This window comes from Rhinoderma darwinii (assembly GCF_050947455.1).
Source record: "Rhinoderma darwinii isolate aRhiDar2 chromosome 4 unlocalized genomic scaffold, aRhiDar2.hap1 SUPER_4_unloc_9, whole genome shotgun sequence".
NCBI classification, from domain to species: Eukaryota; Metazoa; Chordata; class Amphibia; order Anura; family Rhinodermatidae; genus Rhinoderma; species Rhinoderma darwinii.
This window is the reverse complement of record NW_027461764.1, coordinates 26,539-47,968: the sequence shown is the minus strand read 5'-3', so window position 1 is coordinate 47,968 and position 21,430 is coordinate 26,539. Positions and strand designations below refer to the sequence as shown.

Sequence of the window (21,430 nt, the reverse complement as noted above, 5' to 3'; positions counted from 1 at the left end):
CCCCACTTTGATTAAAGTCGTAAAAAAGCCACAACATGGTAAATGGAGTATGTTTCTTAGAGGACCTTCTGATCAACACAATAAAAAGAAGAGAATGATAAAACATAACAACTGCGTGGAACTACAGCCGCCAACAAATGGACAATTGCAACACAGAGATGGCCTCCACATTAGCGTCTTAACAACAGTCAGCGGGTAATAGGCTACCCCTCTCTTTTGGAGGTATGGCAGCAGAGTGGCGCAGCGGAAGCGTGCTGGGCCCATAACCCAGAGGTCGATGGATCGAAACCATCCTCTGCTAAGTGCTCTCTTTTACTCACGCCCCCTGTTACAATTTGGCCATTATCCCCGGTCGGAATCACATGTTTTTCTCGTAAAAATAGAATAGAGACCCCCGATCCCTGACCATCTCATTTTCACGACCTTCAGACTATGCTTTTTATACACGCAACCTCCCAGTTTCTCATGCCACATGTTTTCGCCTTTGCAACAAAGTGGCACAGGCAAAGGCTTTTGGGCCCACAACCAAATGGGCCATTGGATCTAGACCATCTTTTCTACGTTGCGACTTTCTTATTTAAATCATTCTGATTTCTTTTCTCTTCCCACAATTCTTCACTCTGTACACTAACGACTCACCTATACTTTTACACCACCCGGCACCCTGTAAGCTCCACGCTCCTTCTGCTTTTACGGGAGAAAGACATCCACACTTAAAAAAAAATAAATAAAAAAATAAAAAAAAAGCTTAAAGCTACAGGTTGAAAAGTATGTGATGATCACAATTGTGGTGAATCAGGCACCCCAACATGGAAACCAGCATGGACCCCAACATGGACTGCCAGAAGGGGGATTAGCTCAAATGGTAGAGCGCTCGCTTAGCATGCGAGAGGTAACGGGATCGACGCCCGTATTCTCCAAAGTTTTGGTTTGCCGAGTTTTTCAAAGAGCGGGACAATTCTCCTCTGTTTCCCTACTCATGTAACTCATTTGCAAGCTTAGGAAGCACCCGACAACCAGCTCGGCAAGCCTTCGATAGCTCAGCTGGTAGAGCGGAGGACTGTAGTAGAAAATCAGCAATCCTTAGGTCGCTGGTTCAATTCCGGCTCGAAGGAACTTTTGTTAGTCTCATAGATGATGTTTCAACCTGTCGACAAATGCTCTCCCGGTGCCCTCGTCTTCTATCTATTTTCAGAGGGGTCTCTTGTTTGTGTTGGGTATTTGAAATGGGCATCCGACCGAAACTCTCAGTTGAGAGCCACAGTAGGACTTTCTGTAACTCTGACATGCAACTGAAACAAAAAGAGGGTACAATCATCCCTGGGTGGGCTTGAACCACCAACCTTTTGGTTATCAGACAAAAAAAAGTTTTCACAACCTTCAAGCTTTGCTTGAACCTCCCAGTTTCTCATGTCATGTGTCATCTTCTTTGAAACAGAGTGGCGCATGGAAAGACATTTAGGCCCACAACCAAAGAGGGCCAAAGGCTCTGGACCATTCTTTCTACATTGCAACTATGTCATCCAAATCACTGGGATTTTTTTCTCTTCTCAAAATTTTTCACACTGTACATGTTGAAATGGTCTTACAACCGGTGCCCTCCTCTTCTGGCCGAAACTTTAAGTTGAGAGGCACCATAGGATTTTCTGTAACATGCAACTGAGACAAAAAGAGGACACTGCCGTCCCTGGGTGGGCTTGAACCACCAACCTTCCGGTTAACAGCCGAACGCGCTAACCAATTGCGCCACAGAGACAACCACGCTCCCCCACTTTGATTAAAGTCGTAAAAAAGCCACAACATGGTAAATGGAGTATGTTTCTTAGAGGACCTTCTGATCAACACAATAAAAAGAAGAGAATGATAAAACATAACAACTGCGTGGAACTACAGCCGCCAACAAATGGACAATTGCAATACAGAGATGGCCTCCACATTAGCGTCTTAACAACAGTCAGCGGGTAATAGGCTACCCCTTTCTTTTGGAGGTATGGCAGCAGAGTGGCGCAGCGGAAGCGTGCTGGGCCCATAACCCAGAGGTCGATGGATCGAAACCATCCTCTGCTAAGTGCTCTCTTTTACTCACGCCCCCTGTTACAATTTGGCCATTATCCCCGGTCGGAATCACATGTTTTTCTCGTAAAAATAGAATAGAGACCCCCGATCCCTGACCATCTCATTTTCACGACCTTCAGACTATGCTTTTTATACACGCAACCTCCCAGTTTCTCATGCCACATGTTTTCGCCTTTGCAACAAAGTGGCACAGGCAAAGGCTTTTGGGCCCACAACCAAATGGGCCATTGGATCTAGACCATCTTTTCTACGTTGCGACTTTCTTATTTAAATCATTCTGATTTCTTTTCTCTTCCCACAATTCTTCACTCTGTACACTAACGACTCACCTATACTTTTACACCACCCGGCACCCTGTAAGCTCCACGCTCCTTCTGCTTTTACGGGAGAAAGACATCCACACTTAAAAAAAAAAAAAAAAAAAAAAAGCTTAAAGCTACAGGTTGAAAAGTATGTGATGATCACAATTGTGGTGAATCAGGCACCCCAACATGGAAACCAGCATGGACCCCAACATGGACTGCCAGAAGGGGGATTAGCTCAAATGGTAGAGCGCTCGCTTAGCATGCGAGAGGTAACGGGATCGACGCCCGTATTCTCCAAAGTTTTGGTTTGCCGAGTTTTTCAAAGAGCGGGACAATTCTCCTCTGTTTCCCTACTCATGTAACTCATTTGCAAGCTTAGGAAGCACCCGACAACCAGCTCGGCAAGCCTTCGATAGCTCAGCTGGTAGAGCGGAGGACTGTAGTAGAAAATCAGCAATCCTTAGGTCGCTGGTTCAATTCCGGCTCGAAGGAACTTTTGTTAGTCTCATAGATGATGTTTCAACCTGTCGACAAATGCTCTCCCGGTGCCCTCGTCTTCTATCTATTTTCAGAGGGGTCTCTTGTTTGTGTTGGGTATTTGAAATGGGCATCCGACCGAAACTCTCAGTTGAGAGCCACAGTAGGACTTTCTGTAACTCTGACATGCAACTGAAACAAAAAGAGGGTACAATCATCCCTGGGTGGGCTTGAACCACCAACCTTTTGGTTATCAGACAAAAAAAAGTTTTCACAACCTTCAAGCTTTGCTTGAACCTCCCAGTTTCTCATGTCATGTGTCATCTTCTTTGAAACAGAGTGGCGCATGGAAAGACATTTAGGCCCACAACCAAAGAGGGCCAAAGGCTCTGGACCATTCTTTCTACATTGCAACTATGTCATCCAAATCACTGGGATTTTTTTCTCTTCTCAAAATTTTTCACACTGTACATGTTGAAATGGTCTTACAACCGGTGCCCTCCTCTTCTGGCCGAAACTTTAAGTTGAGAGGCACCATAGGATTTTCTGTAACATGCAACTGAGACAAAAAGAGGACACTGCCGTCCCTGGGTGGGCTTGAACCACCAACCTTCCGGTTAACAGCCGAACGCGCTAACCAATTGCGCCACAGAGACAACCACGCTCCCCCACTTTGATTAAAGTCGTAAAAAAGCCACAACATGGTATATGGAGTATGTTTCTTAGAGGACCTTCTGATCAACACAATAAAAAGAAGAGAATGATAAAACATAACAACTGCGTGGAACTACAGCCGCCAACAAATGGACAATTGCAACACAGAGATGGCCTCCACATTAGCGTCTTAACAACAGTCAGCGGGTAATAGGCTACCCCTTTCTTTTGGAGGTATGGCAGCAGAGTGGCGCAGCGGAAGCGTGCTGGGCCCATAACCCAGAGGTCGATGGATCAAAACCATCCTCTGCTAAGTGCTCTCTTTTACTCACGCCCCCTGTTACAATTTGGCCATTATCCCCGGTCGGAATCACATGTTTTTCTCGTAAAAATAGAATAGAGACCCCCGATCCCTGACCATCTCATTTTCACGACCTTCAGACTATGCTTTTTATACACGCAACCTCCCAGTTTCTCATGCCACATGTTTTCGCCTTTGCAACAAAGTGGCACAGGCAAAGGCTTTTGGGCCCACAACCAAATGGGCCATTGTATCTAGACCATCTTTTCTACGTTGCGACTTTCTTATTTAAATCATTCTGATTTCTTTTCTCTTCCCACAATTCTTCACTCTGTACACTAACGACTCACCTATACTTTTACACCACCCGGCACCCTGTAAGCTCCACGCTCCTTCTGCTTTTACGGGAGAAAGACATCCACACTTAAAAAAAAAAAAAAAAAAAAAAAAGCTTAAAGCTACAGGTTGAAAAGTATGTGATGATCACAATTGTGGTGAATCAGGCACCCCAACATGGAAACCAGCATGGACCCCAACATGGACTGCCAGAAGGGGGATTAGCTCAAATGGTAGAGCGCTCGCTTAGCATGCGAGAGGTAACGGGATCGACGCCCGTATTCTCCAAAGTTTTGGTTTGCCGAGTTTTTCAAAGAGCGGGACAATTCTCCTCTGTTTCCCTACTCATGTAACTCATTTGCAAGCTTAGGAAGCACCCGACAACCAGCTCGGCAAGCCTTCGATAGCTCAGCTGGTAGAGCGGAGGACTGTAGTAGAAAATCAGCAATCCTTAGGTCGCTGGTTCAATTCCGGCTCGAAGGAACTTTTGTTAGTCTCATAGATGATGTTTCAACCTGTCGACAAATGCTCTCCCGGTGCCCTCGTCTTCTATCTATTTTCAGAGGGGTCTCTTGTTTGTGTTGGGTATTTGAAATGGGCATCCGACCGAAACTCTCAGTTGAGAGCCACAGTAGGACTTTCTGTAACTCTGACATGCAACTGAAACAAAAAGAGGGTACAATCATCCCTGGGTGGGCTTGAACCACCAACCTTTTGGTTATCAGACAAAAAAAAGTTTTCACAACCTTCAAGCTTTGCTTGAACCTCCCAGTTTCTCATGTCATGTGTCATCTTCTTTGAAACAGAGTGGCGCATGGAAAGACATTTAGGCCCACAACCAAAGAGGGCCAAAGGCTCTGGACCATTCTTTCTACATTGCAACTATGTCATCCAAATCACTGGGATTTTTTTCTCTTCTCAAAATTTTTCACACTGTACATGTTGAAATGGTCTTACAACCGGTGCCCTCCTCTTCTGGCCGAAACTTTAAGTTGAGAGGCACCATAGGATTTTCTGTAACATGCAACTGAGACAAAAAGAGGACACTGCCGTCCCTGGGTGGGCTTGAACCACCAACCTTCCGGTTAACAGCCGAACGCGCTAACCAATTGCGCCACAGAGACAACCACGCTCCCCCACTTTGATTAAAGTCGTAAAAAAGCCACAACATGGTAAATGGAGTATGTTTCTTAGAGGACCTTCTGATCAACACAATAAAAAGAAGAGAATGATAAAACATAACAACTGCGTGGAACTACAGCCGCCAACAAATGGACAATTGCAACACAGAGATGGCCTCCACATTAGCGTCTTAACAACAGTCAGCGGGTAATAGGCTACCCCTCTCTTTTGGAGGTATGGCAGCAGAGTGGCGCAGCGGAAGCGTGCTGGGCCCATAACCCAGAGGTCGATGGATCGAAACCATCCTCTGCTAAGTGCTCTCTTTTACTCACGCCCCCTGTTACAATTTGGCCATTATCCCCGGTCGGAATCACATGTTTTTCTCGTAAAAATAGAATAGAGACCCCCGATCCCTGACCATCTCATTTTCACGACCTTCAGACTATGCTTTTTATACACGCAACCTCCCAGTTTCTCATGCCACATGTTTTCGCCTTTGCAACAAAGTGGCACAGGCAAAGGCTTTTGGGCCCACAACCAAATGGGCCATTGGATCTAGACCATCTTTTCTACGTTGCGACTTTCTTATTTAAATCATTCTGATTTCTTTTCTCTTCCCACAATTCTTCACTCTGTACACTAACGACTCACCTATACTTTTACACCACCCGGCACCCTGTAAGCTCCACGCTCCTTCTGCTTTTACGGGAGAAAGACATCCACACTTAAAAAAAAAAAAAAAAAAAAAAAGCTTAAAGCTACAGGTTGAAAAGTATGTGATGATCACAATTGTGGTGAATCAGGCACCCCAACATGGAAACCAGCATGGACCCCAACATGGACTGCCAGAAGGGGGATTAGCTCAAATGGTAGAGCGCTCGCTTAGCATGCGAGAGGTAACGGGATCGACGCCCGTATTCTCCAAAGTTTTGGTTTGCCGAGTTTTTCAAAGAGCGGGACAATTCTCCTCTGTTTCCCTACTCATGTAACTTATTTGCAAGCTTAGGAAGCACCCGACAACCAGCTCGGCAAGCCTTCGATAGCTCAGCTGGTAGAGCGGAGGACTGTAGTAGAAAATCAGCAATCCTTAGGTCGCTGGTTCAATTCCGGCTCGAAGGAACTTTTGTTAGTCTCATAGATGATGTTTCAACCTGTCGACAAATGCTCTCCCGGTGCCCTCGTCTTCTATCTATTTTCAGAGGGGTCTCTTGTTTGTGTTGGGTATTTGAAATGGGCATCCGACCGAAACTCTCAGTTGAGAGCCACAGTAGGACTTTCTGTAACTCTGACATGCAACTGAAACAAAAAGAGGGTACAATCATCCCTGGGTGGGCTTGAACCACCAACCTTTTGGTTATCAGACAAAAAAAAGTTTTCACAACCTTCAAGCTTTGCTTGAACCTCCCAGTTTCTCATGTCATGTGTCATCTTCTTTGAAACAGAGTGGCGCATGGAAAGACATTTAGGCCCACAACCAAAGAGGGCCAAAGGCTCTGGACCATTCTTTCTACATTGCAACTATGTCATCCAAATCACTGGGATTTTTTTCTCTTCTCAAAATTTTTCACACTGTACATGTTGAAATGGTCTTACAACCGGTGCCCTCCTCTTCTGGCCGAAACTTTAAGTTGAGAGGCACCATAGGATTTTCTGTAACATGCAACTGAGACAAAAAGAGGACACTGCCGTCCCTGGGTGGGCTTGAACCACCAACCTTCCGGTTAACAGCCGAACGCGCTAACCAATTGCGCCACAGAGACAACCACGCTCCCCCACTTTGATTAAAGTCGTAAAAAAGCCACAACATGGTAAATGGAGTATGTTTCTTAGAGGACCTTCTGATCAACACAATAAAAAGAAGAGAATGATAAAACATAACAACTGCGTGGAACTACAGCCGCCAACAAATGGACAATTGCAACACAGAGATGGCCTCCACATTAGCGTCTTAACAACAGTCAGCGGGTAATAGGCTACCCCTCTCTTTTGGAGGTATGGCAGCAGAGTGGCGCAGCGGAAGCGTGCTGGGCCCATAACCCAGAGGTCGATGGATCGAAACCATCCTCTGCTAAGTGCTCTCTTTTACTCACGCCCCCTGTTACAATTTGGCCATTATCCCCGGTCGGAATCACATGTTTTTCTCGTAAAAATAGAATAGAGACCCCCGATCCCTGACCATCTCATTTTCACGACCTTCAGACTATGCTTTTTATACACGCAACCTCCCAGTTTCTCATGCCACATGTTTTCGCCTTTGCAACAAAGTGGCACAGGCAAAGGCTTTTGGGCCCACAACCAAATGGGCCATTGGATCTAGACCATCTTTTCTACGTTGCGACTTTCTTATTTAAATCATTCTGATTTCTTTTCTCTTCCCACAATTCTTCACTCTGTACACTAACGACTCACCTATACTTTTACACCACCCGGCACCCTGTAAGCTCCACGCTCCTTCTGCTTTTACGGGAGAAAGACATCCACACTTAAAAAAAAAAAAAAAAAAAAAAAGCTTAAAGCTACAGGTTGAAAAGTATGTGATGATCACAATTGTGGTGAATCAGGCACCCCAACATGGAAACCAGCATGGACCCCAACATGGACTGCCAGAAGGGGGATTAGCTCAAATGGTAGAGCGCTCGCTTAGCATGCGAGAGGTAACGGGATCGACGCCCGTATTCTCCAAAGTTTTGGTTTGCCGAGTTTTTCAAAGAGCGGGACAATTCTCCTCTGTTTCCCTACTCATGTAACTCATTTGCAAGCTTAGGAAGCACCCGACAACCAGCTCGGCAAGCCTTCGATAGCTCAGCTGGTAGAGCGGAGGACTGTAGTAGAAAATCAGCAATCCTTAGGTCGCTGGTTCAATTCCGGCTCGAAGGAACTTTTGTTAGTCTCATAGATGATGTTTCAACCTGTCGACAAATGCTCTCCCGGTGCCCTCGTCTTCTATCTATTTTCAGAGGGGTCTCTTGTTTGTGTTGGGTATTTGAAATGGGCATCCGACCGAAACTCTCAGTTGAGAGCCACAGTAGGACTTTCTGTAACTCTGACATGCAACTGAAACAAAAAGAGGGTACAATCATCCCTGGGTGGGCTTGAACCACCAACCTTTTGGTTATCAGACAAAAAAAAGTTTTCACAACCTTCAAGCTTTGCTTGAACCTCCCAGTTTCTCATGTCATGTGTCATCTTCTTTGAAACAGAGTGGCGCATGGAAAGACATTTAGGCCCACAACCAAAGAGGGCCAAAGGCTCTGGACCATTCTTTCTACATTGCAACTATGTCATCCAAATCACTGGGATTTTTTTCTCTTCTCAAAATTTTTCACACTGTACATGTTGAAATGGTCTTACAACCGGTGCCCTCCTCTTCTGGCCGAAACTTTAAGTTGAGAGGCACCATAGGATTTTCTGTAACATGCAACTGAGACAAAAAGAGGACACTGCCGTCCCTGGGTGGGCTTGAACCAGCAACCTTCCGGTTAACAGCCGAACGCGCTAACCAATTGCGCCACAGAGACAACCACGCTCCCCCACTTTGATTAAAGTCGTAAAAAAGCCACAACATGGTAAATGGAGTATGTTTCTTAGAGGACCTTCTGATCAACACAATAAAAAGAAGAGAATGATAAAACATAACAACTGCGTGGAACTACAGCCGCCAACAAATGGACAATTGCAACACAGAGATGGCCTCCACATTAGCGTCTTAACAACAGTCAGCGGGTAATAGGCTACCCCTCTCTTTTGGAGGTATGGCAGCAGAGTGGCGCAGCGGAAGCGTGCTGGGCCCATAACCCAGAGGTCGATGGATCGAAACCATCCTCTGCTAAGTGCTCTCTTTTACTCACGCCCCCTGTTACAATTTGGCCATTATCCCCGGTCGGAATCACATGTTTTTCTCGTAAAAATAGAATAGAGACCCCCGATCCCTGACCATCTCATTTTCACGACCTTCAGACTATGCTTTTTATACACGCAACATCCCAGTTTCTCATGCCACATGTTTTCGCCTTTGCAACAAAGTGGCACAGGCAAAGGTTTTTGGGCCCACAACCAAATGGGCCATTGGATCTAGACCATCTTTTCTACGTTGCGACTTTCTTATTTAAATCATTCTGATTTCTTTTCTCTTCCCACAATTCTTCACTCTGTACACTAACGACTCACCTATACTTTTACACCACCCGGCACCCTGTAAGCTCCACGCTCCTTCTGCTTTTACGGGAGAAAGACATCCACACTTAAAAAAAAAAAAAAAAAAAAAAAAAAAGCTTAAAGCTACAGGTTGAAAAGTATGTGATGATCACAATTGTGGTGAATCAGGCACCCCAACATGGAAACCAGCATGGACCCCAACATGGACTGCCAGAAGGGGGATTAGCTCAAATGGTAGAGCGCTCGCTTAGCATGCGAGAGGTAACGGGATCGACGCCCGTATTCTCCAAAGTTTTGGTTTGCCGAGTTTTTCAAAGAGCGGGACAATTCTCCTCTGTTTCCCTACTCATGTAACTCATTTGCAAGCTTAGGAAGCACCCGACAACCAGCTCGGCAAGCCTTCGATAGCTCAGCTGGTAGAGCGGAGGACTGTAGTAGAAAATCAGCAATCCTTAGGTCGCTGGTTCAATTCCGGCTCGAAGGAACTTTTGTTAGTCTCATAGATGATGTTTCAACCTGTCGACAAATGCTCTCCCGGTGCCCTCGTCTTCTATCTATTTTCAGAGGGGTCTCTTGTTTGTGTTGGGTATTTGAAATGGGCATCCGACCGAAACTCTCAGTTGAGAGCCACAGTAGGACTTTCTGTAACTCTGACATGCAACTGAAACAAAAAGAGGGTACAATCATCCCTGGGTGGGCTTGAACCACCAACCTTTTGGTTATCAGACAAAAAAAAGTTTTCACAACCTTCAAGCTTTGCTTGAACCTCCCAGTTTCTCATGTCATGTGTCATCTTCTTTGAAACAGAGTGGCGCATGGAAAGACATTTAGGCCCACAACCAAAGAGGGCCAAAGGCTCTGGACCATTCTTTCTACATTGCAACTATGTCATCCAAATCACTGGGATTTTTTTCTCTTCTCAAAATTTTTCACACTGTACATGTTGAAATGGTCTTACAACCGGTGCCCTCCTCTTCTGGCCGAAACTTTAAGTTGAGAGGCACCATAGGATTTTCTGTAACATGCAACTGAGACAAAAAGAGGACACTGCCGTCCCTGGGTGGGCTTGAACCACCAACCTTCCGGTTAACAGCCGAACGCGCTAACCAATTGCGCCACAGAGACAACCACGCTCCCCCACTTTGATTAAAGTCGTAAAAAAGCCACAACATGGTAAATGGAGTATGTTTCTTAGAGGACCTTCTGATCAACACAATAAAAAGAAGAGAATGATAAAACATAACAACTGCGTGGAACTACAGCCGCCAACAAATGGACAATTGCAACACAGAGATGGCCTCCACATTAGCGTCTTAACAACAGTCAGCGGGTAATAGGCTACCCCTCTCTTTTGGAGGTATGGCAGCAGAGTGGTGCAGCGGAAGCGTGCTGGGCCCATAACCCAGAGGTCGATGCATCGAAACCATCCTCTGCTAAGTGCTCTCTTTTACTCACGCCCCCTGTTACAATTTGGCCATTATCCCCGGTCGGAATCACATGCTTTTCTCGTAAAAATAGAATAGAGACCCCCGATCCCTGACCATCTCATTTTCACGACCTTCAGACTATGCTTTTTATACACGCAACCTCCCAGTTTCTCATGCCACATGTTTTCGCCTTTGCAACAAAGTGGCACAGGCAAAGGCTTTTGGGCCCACAACCAAATGGGCCATTGGATCTAGACCATCTTTTCTACGTTGCGACTTTCTTATTTAAATCATTCTGATTTCTTTTCTCTTCCCACAATTCTTCACTCTGTACACTAACGACTCACCTATACTTTTACACCACCCGGCACCCTGTAAGCTCCACGCTCCTTCTGCTTTTACGGGAGAAAGACATCCACACTTAAAAAAAAAAAAAAAAAAAAAAAGCTTAAAGCTACAGGTTGAAAAGTATGTGATGATCACAATTGTGGTGAATCAGGCACCCCAACATGGAAACCAGCATGGACCCCAACATGGACTGCCAGAAGGGGGATTAGCTCAAATGGTAGAGCGCTCGCTTAGCATGCGAGAGGTAACGGGATCGACGCCCGTATTCTCCAAAGTTTTGGTTTGCCGAGTTTTTCAAAGAGCGGGACAATTCTCCTCTGTTTCCCTACTCATGTAACTCATTTGCAAGCTTAGGAAGCACCCGACAACCAGCTCGGCAAGCCTTCGATAGCTCAGCTGGTAGAGCGGAGGACTGTAGTAGAAAATCAGCAATCCTTAGGTCGCTGGTTCAATTCCGGCTCGAAGGAACTTTTGTTAGTCTCATAGATGATGTTTCAACCTGTCGACAAATGCTCTCCCGGTGCCCTCGTCTTCTATCTATTTTCAGAGGGGTCTCTTGTTTGTGTTGGGTATTTGAAATGGGCATCCGACCGAAACTCTCAGTTGAGAGCCACAGTAGGACTTTCTGTAACTCTGACATGCAACTGAAACAAAAAGAGGGTACAATCATCCCTGGGTGGGCTTGAACCACCAACCTTTTGGTTATCAGACAAAAAAAAGTTTTCACAACCTTCAAGCTTTGCTTGAACCTCCCAGTTTCTCATGTCATGTGTCATCTTCTTTGAAACAGAGTGGCGCATGGAAAGACATTTAGGCCCACAACCAAAGAGGGCCAAAGGCTCTGGACCATTCTTTCTACATTGCAACTATGTCATCCAAATCACTGGGATTTTTTTCTCTTCTCAAAATTTTTCACACTGTACATGTTGAAATGGTCTTACAACCGGTGCCCTCCTCTTCTGGCCGAAACTTTAAGTTGAGAGGCACCATAGGATTTTCTGTAACATGCAACTGAGACAAAAAGAGGACACTGCCGTCCCTGGGTGGGCTTGAACCACCAACCTTCCGGTTAACAGCCGAACGCGCTAACCAATTGCGCCACAGAGACAACCACGCTCCCCCACTTTGATTAAAGTCGTAAAAAAGCCACAACATGGTAAATGGAGTATGTTTCTTAGAGGACCTTCTGATCAACACAATAAAAAGAAGAGAATGATAAAACATAACAACTGCGTGGAACTACAGCCGCCAACAAATGGACAATTGCAACACAGAGATGGCCTCCACATTAGCGTCTTAACAACAGTCAGCGGGTAATAGGCTACCCCTCTCTTTTGGAGGTATGGCAGCAGAGTGGTGCAGCGGAAGCGTGCTGGGCCCATAACCCAGAGGTCGATGCATCGAAACCATCCTCTGCTAAGTGCTCTCTTTTACTCACGCCCCCTGTTACAATTTGGCCATTATCCCCGGTCGGAATCACATGTTTTTCTCGTAAAAATAGAATAGAGACCCCCGATCCCTGACCATCTCATTTTCACGACCTTCAGACTATGCTTTTTATACACGCAACCTCCCAGTTTCTCATGCCACATGTTTTCGCCTTTTCAACAAAGTGGCACAGGCAAAGGCTTTTGGGCCCACAACCAAATGGGCCATTGGATCTAGACCATCTTTTCTACGTTGCGACTTTCTTATTTAAATCATTCTGATTTCTTTTCTCTTCCCACAATTCTTCACTCTGTACACTAACGACTCACCTATACTTTTACACCACCCGGCACCCTGTAAGCTCCACGCTCCTTCTGCTTTTACGGGAGAAAGACATCCACACTTAAAAAAAAAAAAAAAAAAAAAAAGCTTAAAGCTACAGGTTGAAAAGTATGTGATGATCACAATTGCGGTGAATCAGGCACCCCAACATGGAAACCAGCATGGACCCCAACATGGACTGCCAGAAGGGGGATTAGCTCAAATGGTAGAGTGCTCGCTTAGCATGCGAGAGGTAACGGGATCGACGCCCGTATTCTCCAAAGTTTTGGTTTGCCGAGTTTTTCAAAGAGCGGGACAATTCTCCTCTGTTTCCCTACTCATGTAACTCATTTGCAAGCTTAGGAAGCACCCGACAACCAGCTCGGCAAGCCTTCGATAGCTCAGCTGGTAGAGCGGAGGACTGTAGTAGAAAATCAGCAATCCTTAGGTCGCTGGTTCAATTCCGGCTCGAAGGAACTTTTGTTAGTCTCATAGATGATGTTTCAACCTGTCGACAAATGCTCTCCCGGTGCCCTCGTCTTCTATCTATTTTCAGAGGGGTCTCTTGTTTGTGTTGGGTATTTGAAATGGGCATCCGACCGAAACTCTCAGTTGAGAGCCACAGTAGGACTTTCTGTAACTCTGACATGCAACTGAAACAAAAAGAGGGTACAATCATCCCTGGGTGGGCTTGAACCACCAACCTTTTGGTTATCAGACAAAAAAAAGTTTTCACAACCTTCAAGCTTTGCTTGAACCTCCCAGTTTCTCATGTCATGTGTCATCTTCTTTGAAACAGAGTGGCGCATGGAAAGACATTTAGGCCCACAACCAAAGAGGGCCAAAGGCTCTGGACCATTCTTTCTACATTGCAACTATGTCATCCAAATCACTGGGATTTTTTTCTCTTCTCAAAATTTTTCACACTGTACATGTTGAAATGGTCTTACAACCGGTGCCCTCCTCTTCTGGCCGAAACTTTAAGTTGAGAGGCACCATAGGATTTTCTGTAACATGCAACTGAGACAAAAAGAGGACACTGCCGTCCCTGGGTGGGCTTGAACCACCAACCTTCCGGTTAACAGCCGAACGCGCTAACCAATTGCGCCACAGAGACAACCACGCTCCCCCACTTTGATTAAAGTCGTAAAAAAGCCACAACATGGTAAATGGAGTATGTTTCTTAGAGGACCTTCTGATCAACACAATAAAAAGAAGAGAATGATAAAACATAACAACTGCGTGGAACTACAGCCGCCAACAAATGGACAATTGCAACACAGAGATGGCCTCCACATTAGCGTCTTAACAACAGTCAGCGGGTAATAGGCTACCCCTCTCTTTTGGAGGTATGGCAGCAGAGTGGTGCAGCGGAAGCGTGCTGGGCCCATAACCCAGAGGTCGATGCATCGAAACCATCCTCTGCTAAGTGCTCTCTTTTACTCACGCCCCCTGTTACAATTTGGCCATTATCCCCGGTCGGAATCACATGTTTTTCTCGTAAAAATAGAATAGAGACCCCCGATCCCTGACCATCTCATTTTCACGACCTTCAGACTATGCTTTTTATACACGCAACCTCCCAGTTTCTCATGCCACATGTTTTCGCCTTTTCAACAAAGTGGCACAGGCAAAGGCTTTTGGGCCCACAACCAAATGGGCCATTGGATCTAGACCATCTTTTCTACGTTGCGACTTTCTTATTTAAATCATTCTGATTTCTTTTCTCTTCCCACAATTCTTCACTCTGTACACTAACGACTCACCTATACTTTTACACCACCCGGCACCCTGTAAGCTCCACGCTCCTTCTGCTTTTACGGGAGAAAGACATCCACACTTAAAAAAAAAAAAAAAAAAAAAAAGCTTAAAGCTACAGGTTGAAAAGTATGTGATGATCACAATTGCGGTGAATCAGGCACCCCAACATGGAAACCAGCATGGACCCCAACATGGACTGCCAGAAGGGGGATTAGCTCAAATGGTAGAGTGCTCGCTTAGCATGCGAGAGGTAACGGGATCGACGCCCGTATTCTCCAAAGTTTTGGTTTGCCGAGTTTTTCAAAGAGCGGGACAATTCTCCTCTGTTTCCCTACTCATGTAACTCATTTGCAAGCTTAGGAAGCACCCGACAACCAGCTCGGCAAGCCTTCGATAGCTCAGCTGGTAGAGCGGAGGACTGTAGTAGAAAATCAGCAATCCTTAGGTCGCTGGTTCAATTCCGGCTCGAAGGAACTTTTGTTAGTCTCATAGATGATGTTTCAACCTGTCGACAAATGCTCTCCCGGTGCCCTCGTCTTCTATCTATTTTCAGAGGGGTCTCTTGTTTGTGTTGGGTATTTGAAATGGGCATCCGACCGAAACTCTCAGTTGAGAGCCACAGTAGGACTTTCTGTAACTCTGACATGCAACTGAAACAAAAAGAGGGTACAATCATCCCTGGGTGGGCTTGAACCACCAACCTTTTGGTTATCAGACAAAAAAAAGTTTTCACAACCTTCAAGCTTTGCTTGAACCTCCCAGTTTCTCATGTCATGTGTCATCTTCTTTGAAACAGAGTGGCGCATGGAAAGACATTTAGGCCCACAACCAAAGAGGGCCAAAGGCTCTGGACCATTCTTTCTACATTGCAACTATGTCATCCAAATCACTGGGATTTTTTTCTCTTCTCAAAATTTTTCACACTGTACATGTTGAAATGGTCTTACAACCGGTGCCCTCCTCTTCTGGCCGAAACTTTAAGTTGAGAGGCACCATAGGATTTTCTGTAACATGCAACTGAGACAAAAAGAGGACACTGCCGTCCCTGGGTGGGCTTGAACCACCAACCTTCCGGTTAACAGCCGAACGCGCTAACCAATTGCGCCACAGAGACAACCACGCTCCCCCACTTTGATTAAAGTCGTAAAAAAGCCACAACATGGTAAATGGAGTATGTTTCTTAGAGGACCTTCTGATCAACACAATAAAAAGAAGAGAATGATAAAACATAACAACTGCGTGGAACTACAGCCGCCAACAAATGGACAATTGCAACACAGAGATGGCCTCCACATTAGCGTCTTAACAACAGTCAGCGGGTAATAGGCTACCCCTCTCTTTTGGAGGTATGGCAGCAGAGTGGTGCAGCGGAAGCGTGCTGGGCCCATAACCCAGAGGTCGATGCATCGAAACCATCCTCTGCTAAGTGCTCTCTTTTACTCACGCCCCCTGTTACAATTTGGCCATTATCCCCGGTCGGAATCACATGTTTTTCTCGTAAAAATAGAATAGAGACCCCCGATCCCTGACCATCTCATTTTCACGACCTTCAGACTATGCTTTTTATACACGCAACCTCCCAGTTTCTCATGCCACATGTTTTCGCCTTTTCAACAAAGTGGCACAGGCAAAGGCTTTTGGGCCCACAACCAAATGGGCCATTGGATCTAGACCATCTTTTCTACGTTGCGACTTTCTTATTTAAATCATTCTGATTTCTTTTCTCTTCCCACAATTCTTCACTCTGTACACTAACGACTCACCTATACTTTTACACCACCCGGCACCCTGTAAGCTCCACGCTCCTTCTGCTTTTACGGGAGAAAGACATCCACACTTAAAAAAAAAAAAAAAAAAAAAAAGCTTAAAGCTACAGGTTGAAAAGTATGTGATGATCACAATTGTGGTGAATCAGGCACCCCAACATGGAAACCAGCATGGACCCCAACATGGACTGCCAGAAGGGGGATTAGCTCAAATGGTAGAGTGCTCGCTTAGCATGCGAGAGGTAACGGGATCGACGCCCGTATTCTCCAAAGTTTTGGTTTGCCGAGTTTTTCAAAGAGCGGGACAATTCTCCTCTGTTTCCCTACTCATGTAACTCATTTGCAAGCTTAGGAAGCACCCGACAACCAGCTCGGCAAGCCTTCGATAGCTCAGCTGGTAGAGCGGAGGACTGTAGTAGAAAATCAGCAATCCTTAGGTCGCTGGTTCAATTCCGGCTCGAAGGAACTTTTGTTAGTCTCATAGATGATGTTTCAACCTGTCGACAAATGCTCTCCCGGTGCCCTCGTCTTCTATCTATTTTCAGAGGGGTCTCTTGTTTGTGTTGGGTATTTGAAATGGGCATCCGACCGAAACTCTCAGTTGAGAGCCACAGTAGGACTTTCTGTAACTCTGACATGCAACTGAAACAAAAAGAGGGTACAATCATCCCTGGGTGGGCTTGAACCACCAACCTTTTGGTTATCAGACAAAAAAAAGTTTTCACAACCTTCAAGCTTTGCTTGAACCTCCCAGTTTCTCATGTCATGTGTCATCTTCTTTGAAACAGAGTGGCGCATGGAAAGACATTTAGGCCCACAACCAAAGAGGGCCAAAGGCTCTGGACCATTCTTTCTACATTGCAACTATGTCATCCAAATCACTGGGATTTTTTTCTCTTCTCAAAATTTTTCACACTGTACATGTTGAAATGGTCTTACAACCGGTGCCCTCCTCTTCTGGCCGAAACTTTAAGTTGAGAGGCACCATAGGATTTTCTGTAACATGCAACTGAGACAAAAAGAGGACACTGCCGTCCCTGGGTGGGCTTGAACCACCAACCTTCCGGTTAACAGCCGAACGCGCTAACCAATTGCGCCACAGAGACAACCACGCTCCCCCACTTTGATTAAAGTCGTAAAAAAGCCACAACATGGTAAATGGAGTATGTTTCTTAGAGGACCTTCTGATCAACACAATAAAAAGAAGAGAATGATAAAACATAACAACTGCGTGGAACTACAGCCGCCAACAAATGGACAATTGCAACACAGAGATGGCCTCCACATTAGCGTCTTAACAACAGTCAGCGGGTAATAGGCTACCCCTCTCTTTTGGAGGTATGGCAGCAGAGTGGTGCAGCGGAAGCGTGCTGGGCCCATAACCCAGAGGTCGATGCATCGAAACCATCCTCTGCTAAGTGCTCTCTTTTACTCACGCCCCCTGTTACAATTTGGCCATTATCCCCGGTCGGAATCACATGTTTTTCTCGTAAAAATAGAATAGAGACCCCCGATCCCTGACCATCTCATTTTCACGACCTTCAGACTATGCTTTTTATACACGCAACCTCCCAGTTTCTCATGCCACATGTTTTCGCCTTTTCAACAAAGTGGCACAGGCAAAGGCTTTTGGGCCCACAACCAAATGGGCCATTGGATCTAGACCATCTTTTCTACGTTGCGACTTTCTTATTTAAATCATTCTGATTTCTTTTCTCTTCCCACAATTCTTCACTCTGTACACTAACGACTCACCTATACTTTTACACCACCCGGCACCCTGTAAGCTCCACGCTCCTTCTGCTTTTACGGGAGAAAGACATCCACACTTAAAAAAAAAAAAAAAAAAAAAAAAAGCTTAAAGCTACAGGTTGAAAAGTATGTGATGATCACAATTGTGGTGAATCAGGCACCCCAACATGGAAACCAGCATGGACCCCAACATGGACTGCCAGAAGGGGGATTAGCTCAAATGGTAGAGTGCTCGCTTAGCATGCGAGAGGTAACGGGATCGACGCCCGTATTCTCCAAAGTTTTGGTTTGCCGAGTTTTTCAAAGAGCGGGACAATTCTCCTCTGTTTCCCTACTCATGTAACTCATTTGCAAGCTTAGGAAGCACCCGACAACCAGCTCGGCAAGCCTTCGATAGCTCAGCTGGTAGAGTGGAGGACTGTAGTAGAAAATCAGCAATCCTTAGGTCGCTGGTTCAATTCCGGCTCGAAGGAACTTTTGTTAGTCTCATAGATGATGTTTCAACCTGTCGACAAATGCTCTCCCGGTGCCCTCGTCTTCTATCTATTTTCAGAGGGGTCTCTTGTTTGTGTTGGGTATTTGAAATGGGCATCCGACCGAAACTCTCAGTTGAGAGCCACAGTAGGACTTTCTGTAACTCTGACATGCAACTGAAACAAAAAGAGGGTACAATCATCCCTGGGTGGGCTTGAACCACCAACCTTTTGGTTATCAGACAAAAAAAAGTTTTCACAACCTTCAAGCTTTGCTTGAACCTCCCAGTTTCTCATGTCATGTGTCATCTTCTTTGAAACAGAGTGGCGCATGGAAAGACATTTAGGCCCACAACCAAAGAGGGCCAAAGGCTCTGGACCATTCTTTCTACATTGCAACTATGTCATCCAAATCACTGGGATTTTTTTCTCTTCTCAAAATTTTTCACACTGTACATGTTGAAATGGTCTTACAACCGGTGCCCTCCTCTTCTGGCCGAAACTTTAAGTTGAGAGGCACCATAGGATTTTCTGTAACATGCAACTGAGACAAAAAGAGGACACTGCCGTCCCTGGGTGGGCTTGAACCACCAACCTTCCGGTTAACAGCCGAACGCGCTAACCAATTGCGCCACAGAGACAACCACGCTCCCCCACTTTGATTAAAGTCGTAAAAAAGCCACAACATGGTAAATGGAGTATGTTTCTTAGAGGACCTTCTGATCAACACAATAAAAAGAAGAGAATGATAAAACATAACAACTGCGTGGAACTACAGCCGCCAACAAATGGACAATTGCAACACAGAGATGGCCTCCACATTAGCGTCTTAACAACAGTCAGCGGGTAATAGGCTACCCCTCTCTTTTGGAGGTATGGCAGCAGAGTGGTGCAGCGGAAGCGTGCTGGGCCCATAACCCAGAGGTCGATGCATCGAAACCATCCTCTGCTAAGTGCTCTCTTTTACTCACGCCCCCTGTTACAATTTGGCCATTATCCCCGGTCGGAATCACATGTTTTTCTCGTAAAAATAGAATAGAGACCCCCGATCCCTGACCATCTCATTTTCACGACCTTCAGACTATGCTTTTTATACACGCAACCTCCCAGTTTCTCATGCCACATGTTTTCGCCTTTTCAACAAAGTGGCACAGGCAAAGGCTTTTGGGCCCACAACCAAATGGGCCATTGGATCTAGACCATCTTTTCTACGTTGCGACTTTCTTATTTAAATCATTCTGATTTCTTTTCTCTTCCCACAATTCTTCACTCTGTACACTAACGACTCACCTATACTTTTACACCACCCGGCACCCTGTAAGCTCCACGCTCCTTCTGCTTTTACGGGAGAAAGACATCCACACTTAAAAAAAAAAAAAAAAAAAAAAAGCTTAAAGCTACAGGTTGAAAAGTATGTGATGATCACAATTGTGGTGAATCAGGCACCCCAACATGGAAACCAGCATGGACCCCAACATGGACTGCCAGAAGGGGGATTAGCTCAAATGGTAGAGTGCTCGCTTAGCATGCGAGAGGTAACGGGATCGACGCCCGTATTCTCCAAAGTTTTGGTTTGCCGAGTTTTTCAAAGAGCGGGACAATTCTCCTCTGTTTCCCTACTCATGTAACTCATTTGCAAGCTTAGGAAGCACCCGACAACCAGCTCGGCAAGCCTTCGATAGCTCAGCTGGTAGAGCGGAGGACTGTAGTAGAAAATCAGCAATCCTTAGGTCGCTGGTTCAATTCCGGCTCGAAGGAACTTTTGTTAGTCTCATAGATGATGTTTCAACCTGTCGACAAATGCTCTCCCGGTGCCCTCGTCTTCTATCTATTTTCAGAGGGGTCTCTTGTTTGTGTTGGGTATTTGAAATGGGCATCCGACCGAAACTCTCAGTTGAGAGCCACAGTAGGACTTTCTGTAACTCTGACATGCAACTGAAACAAAAAGAGGGTACAATCATCCCTGGGTGGGCTTGAACCACCAACCTTTTGGTTATCAGACAAAAAAAAGTTTTCACAACCTTCAAGCTTTGCTTGAACCTCCCAGTTTCTCATGTCATGTGTCATCTTCTTTGAAACAGAGTGGCGCATGGAAAGACATTTAGGCCCACAACCAAAGAGGGCCAAAGGCTCTGGACCATTCTTTCTACATTGCAACTATGTCATCCAAATCACTGGGATTTTTTTCTCTTCTCAAAATTTTTCACACTGTACATGTTGAAATGGTCTTACAACCGGTGCCCTCCTCTTCTGGCCGAAACTTTAAGTTGAGAGGCACCATAGGATTTTCTGTAACATGCAACTGAGACAAAAAGAGGACACTGCCGTCCCTGGGTGGGCTTGAACCACCAACCTTCCGGTTAACAGACGAACGCGCTAACCAATTGCGCCACAGAGACAACCACGCTCCCCCACTTTGATTAAAGTCGTAAAAAAGCCACAACATGGTAAATGGAGTATGTTTCTTAGAGGACCTTCTGATCAACACAATAAAAAGAAGAGAATGATAAAACATAACAACTGCGTGGAACTACAGCCGCCAACAAATGGACAATTGCAACACAGAGATGGCCTCCACATTAGCGTCTTAACAACAGTCAGCGGGTAATAGGCTACCCCTCTCTTTTGGAGGTATGGCAGCAGAGTGGCGCAGCGGAAGCGTGCTGGGCCCATAACCCAGAGGTCGATGGATCGAAACCATCCTCTGCTAAGTGCTCTCTTTTACTCA

At 45.6% G+C, this 21,430-nt stretch overlaps 21 non-coding genes across 21 annotated transcripts; 11 read left to right on the top strand and 10 right to left on the bottom strand.

Annotated features, from left to right (window-relative positions):
- The first annotated feature begins 1,029 nt into the window (after positions 1 to 1,029).
- TRNAY-GUA (transfer RNA tyrosine (anticodon GUA)) lies at positions 1,030 to 1,115 on the top strand. The gene is given in 2 exon segments: positions 1,030 to 1,066; positions 1,080 to 1,115. It is a non-coding gene; the product is annotated as a tRNA-Tyr (tRNA).
- A 567-nt stretch (positions 1,116 to 1,682) lies between these two features.
- TRNAN-GUU (transfer RNA asparagine (anticodon GUU)) lies at positions 1,683 to 1,756 on the bottom strand. The gene has a single exon. It is a non-coding gene; the product is annotated as a tRNA-Asn (tRNA).
- Positions 1,757 to 2,787: 1,031 nt separating this feature from the next.
- TRNAY-GUA (transfer RNA tyrosine (anticodon GUA)) lies at positions 2,788 to 2,873 on the top strand. The gene is given in 2 exon segments: positions 2,788 to 2,824; positions 2,838 to 2,873. It is a non-coding gene; the product is annotated as a tRNA-Tyr (tRNA).
- A 567-nt stretch (positions 2,874 to 3,440) lies between these two features.
- Positions 3,441 to 3,514, bottom strand: TRNAN-GUU (transfer RNA asparagine (anticodon GUU)). The gene has a single exon. It is a non-coding gene; the product is annotated as a tRNA-Asn (tRNA).
- A 1,032-nt stretch (positions 3,515 to 4,546) lies between these two features.
- TRNAY-GUA (transfer RNA tyrosine (anticodon GUA)) lies at positions 4,547 to 4,632 on the top strand. Its single transcript is given in 2 exon segments — positions 4,547 to 4,583; positions 4,597 to 4,632. It is a non-coding gene; the product is annotated as a tRNA-Tyr (tRNA).
- Positions 4,633 to 5,199: 567 nt separating this feature from the next.
- Positions 5,200 to 5,273, bottom strand: TRNAN-GUU (transfer RNA asparagine (anticodon GUU)). The gene has a single exon. It is a non-coding gene; the product is annotated as a tRNA-Asn (tRNA).
- Positions 5,274 to 6,304: 1,031 nt separating this feature from the next.
- Positions 6,305 to 6,390, top strand: TRNAY-GUA (transfer RNA tyrosine (anticodon GUA)). The gene is given in 2 exon segments: positions 6,305 to 6,341; positions 6,355 to 6,390. It is a non-coding gene; the product is annotated as a tRNA-Tyr (tRNA).
- A 567-nt stretch (positions 6,391 to 6,957) lies between these two features.
- Positions 6,958 to 7,031, bottom strand: TRNAN-GUU (transfer RNA asparagine (anticodon GUU)). Its single transcript has one exon. It is a non-coding gene; the product is annotated as a tRNA-Asn (tRNA).
- Positions 7,032 to 8,062: 1,031 nt separating this feature from the next.
- Positions 8,063 to 8,148, top strand: TRNAY-GUA (transfer RNA tyrosine (anticodon GUA)). Its single transcript is given in 2 exon segments — positions 8,063 to 8,099; positions 8,113 to 8,148. It is a non-coding gene; the product is annotated as a tRNA-Tyr (tRNA).
- Positions 8,149 to 9,824: 1,676 nt separating this feature from the next.
- TRNAY-GUA (transfer RNA tyrosine (anticodon GUA)) lies at positions 9,825 to 9,910 on the top strand. The gene is given in 2 exon segments: positions 9,825 to 9,861; positions 9,875 to 9,910. It is a non-coding gene; the product is annotated as a tRNA-Tyr (tRNA).
- A 567-nt stretch (positions 9,911 to 10,477) lies between these two features.
- Positions 10,478 to 10,551, bottom strand: TRNAN-GUU (transfer RNA asparagine (anticodon GUU)). Its single transcript has one exon. It is a non-coding gene; the product is annotated as a tRNA-Asn (tRNA).
- A 1,031-nt stretch (positions 10,552 to 11,582) lies between these two features.
- Positions 11,583 to 11,668, top strand: TRNAY-GUA (transfer RNA tyrosine (anticodon GUA)). Its single transcript is given in 2 exon segments — positions 11,583 to 11,619; positions 11,633 to 11,668. It is a non-coding gene; the product is annotated as a tRNA-Tyr (tRNA).
- Positions 11,669 to 12,235: 567 nt separating this feature from the next.
- TRNAN-GUU (transfer RNA asparagine (anticodon GUU)) lies at positions 12,236 to 12,309 on the bottom strand. The gene has a single exon. It is a non-coding gene; the product is annotated as a tRNA-Asn (tRNA).
- Positions 12,310 to 13,340: 1,031 nt separating this feature from the next.
- On the top strand, positions 13,341 to 13,426 carry TRNAY-GUA (transfer RNA tyrosine (anticodon GUA)). Its single transcript is given in 2 exon segments — positions 13,341 to 13,377; positions 13,391 to 13,426. It is a non-coding gene; the product is annotated as a tRNA-Tyr (tRNA).
- Positions 13,427 to 13,993: 567 nt separating this feature from the next.
- Positions 13,994 to 14,067, bottom strand: TRNAN-GUU (transfer RNA asparagine (anticodon GUU)). The gene has a single exon. It is a non-coding gene; the product is annotated as a tRNA-Asn (tRNA).
- A 1,031-nt stretch (positions 14,068 to 15,098) lies between these two features.
- On the top strand, positions 15,099 to 15,184 carry TRNAY-GUA (transfer RNA tyrosine (anticodon GUA)). Its single transcript is given in 2 exon segments — positions 15,099 to 15,135; positions 15,149 to 15,184. It is a non-coding gene; the product is annotated as a tRNA-Tyr (tRNA).
- Positions 15,185 to 15,751: 567 nt separating this feature from the next.
- Positions 15,752 to 15,825, bottom strand: TRNAN-GUU (transfer RNA asparagine (anticodon GUU)). Its single transcript has one exon. It is a non-coding gene; the product is annotated as a tRNA-Asn (tRNA).
- Positions 15,826 to 16,856: 1,031 nt separating this feature from the next.
- Positions 16,857 to 16,942, top strand: TRNAY-GUA (transfer RNA tyrosine (anticodon GUA)). The gene is given in 2 exon segments: positions 16,857 to 16,893; positions 16,907 to 16,942. It is a non-coding gene; the product is annotated as a tRNA-Tyr (tRNA).
- Positions 16,943 to 17,509: 567 nt separating this feature from the next.
- TRNAN-GUU (transfer RNA asparagine (anticodon GUU)) lies at positions 17,510 to 17,583 on the bottom strand. The gene has a single exon. It is a non-coding gene; the product is annotated as a tRNA-Asn (tRNA).
- A 1,686-nt stretch (positions 17,584 to 19,269) lies between these two features.
- Positions 19,270 to 19,343, bottom strand: TRNAN-GUU (transfer RNA asparagine (anticodon GUU)). Its single transcript has one exon. It is a non-coding gene; the product is annotated as a tRNA-Asn (tRNA).
- Positions 19,344 to 20,374: 1,031 nt separating this feature from the next.
- Positions 20,375 to 20,460, top strand: TRNAY-GUA (transfer RNA tyrosine (anticodon GUA)). The gene is given in 2 exon segments: positions 20,375 to 20,411; positions 20,425 to 20,460. It is a non-coding gene; the product is annotated as a tRNA-Tyr (tRNA).
- Positions 20,461 to 21,430: the final 970 nt, after the last annotated feature.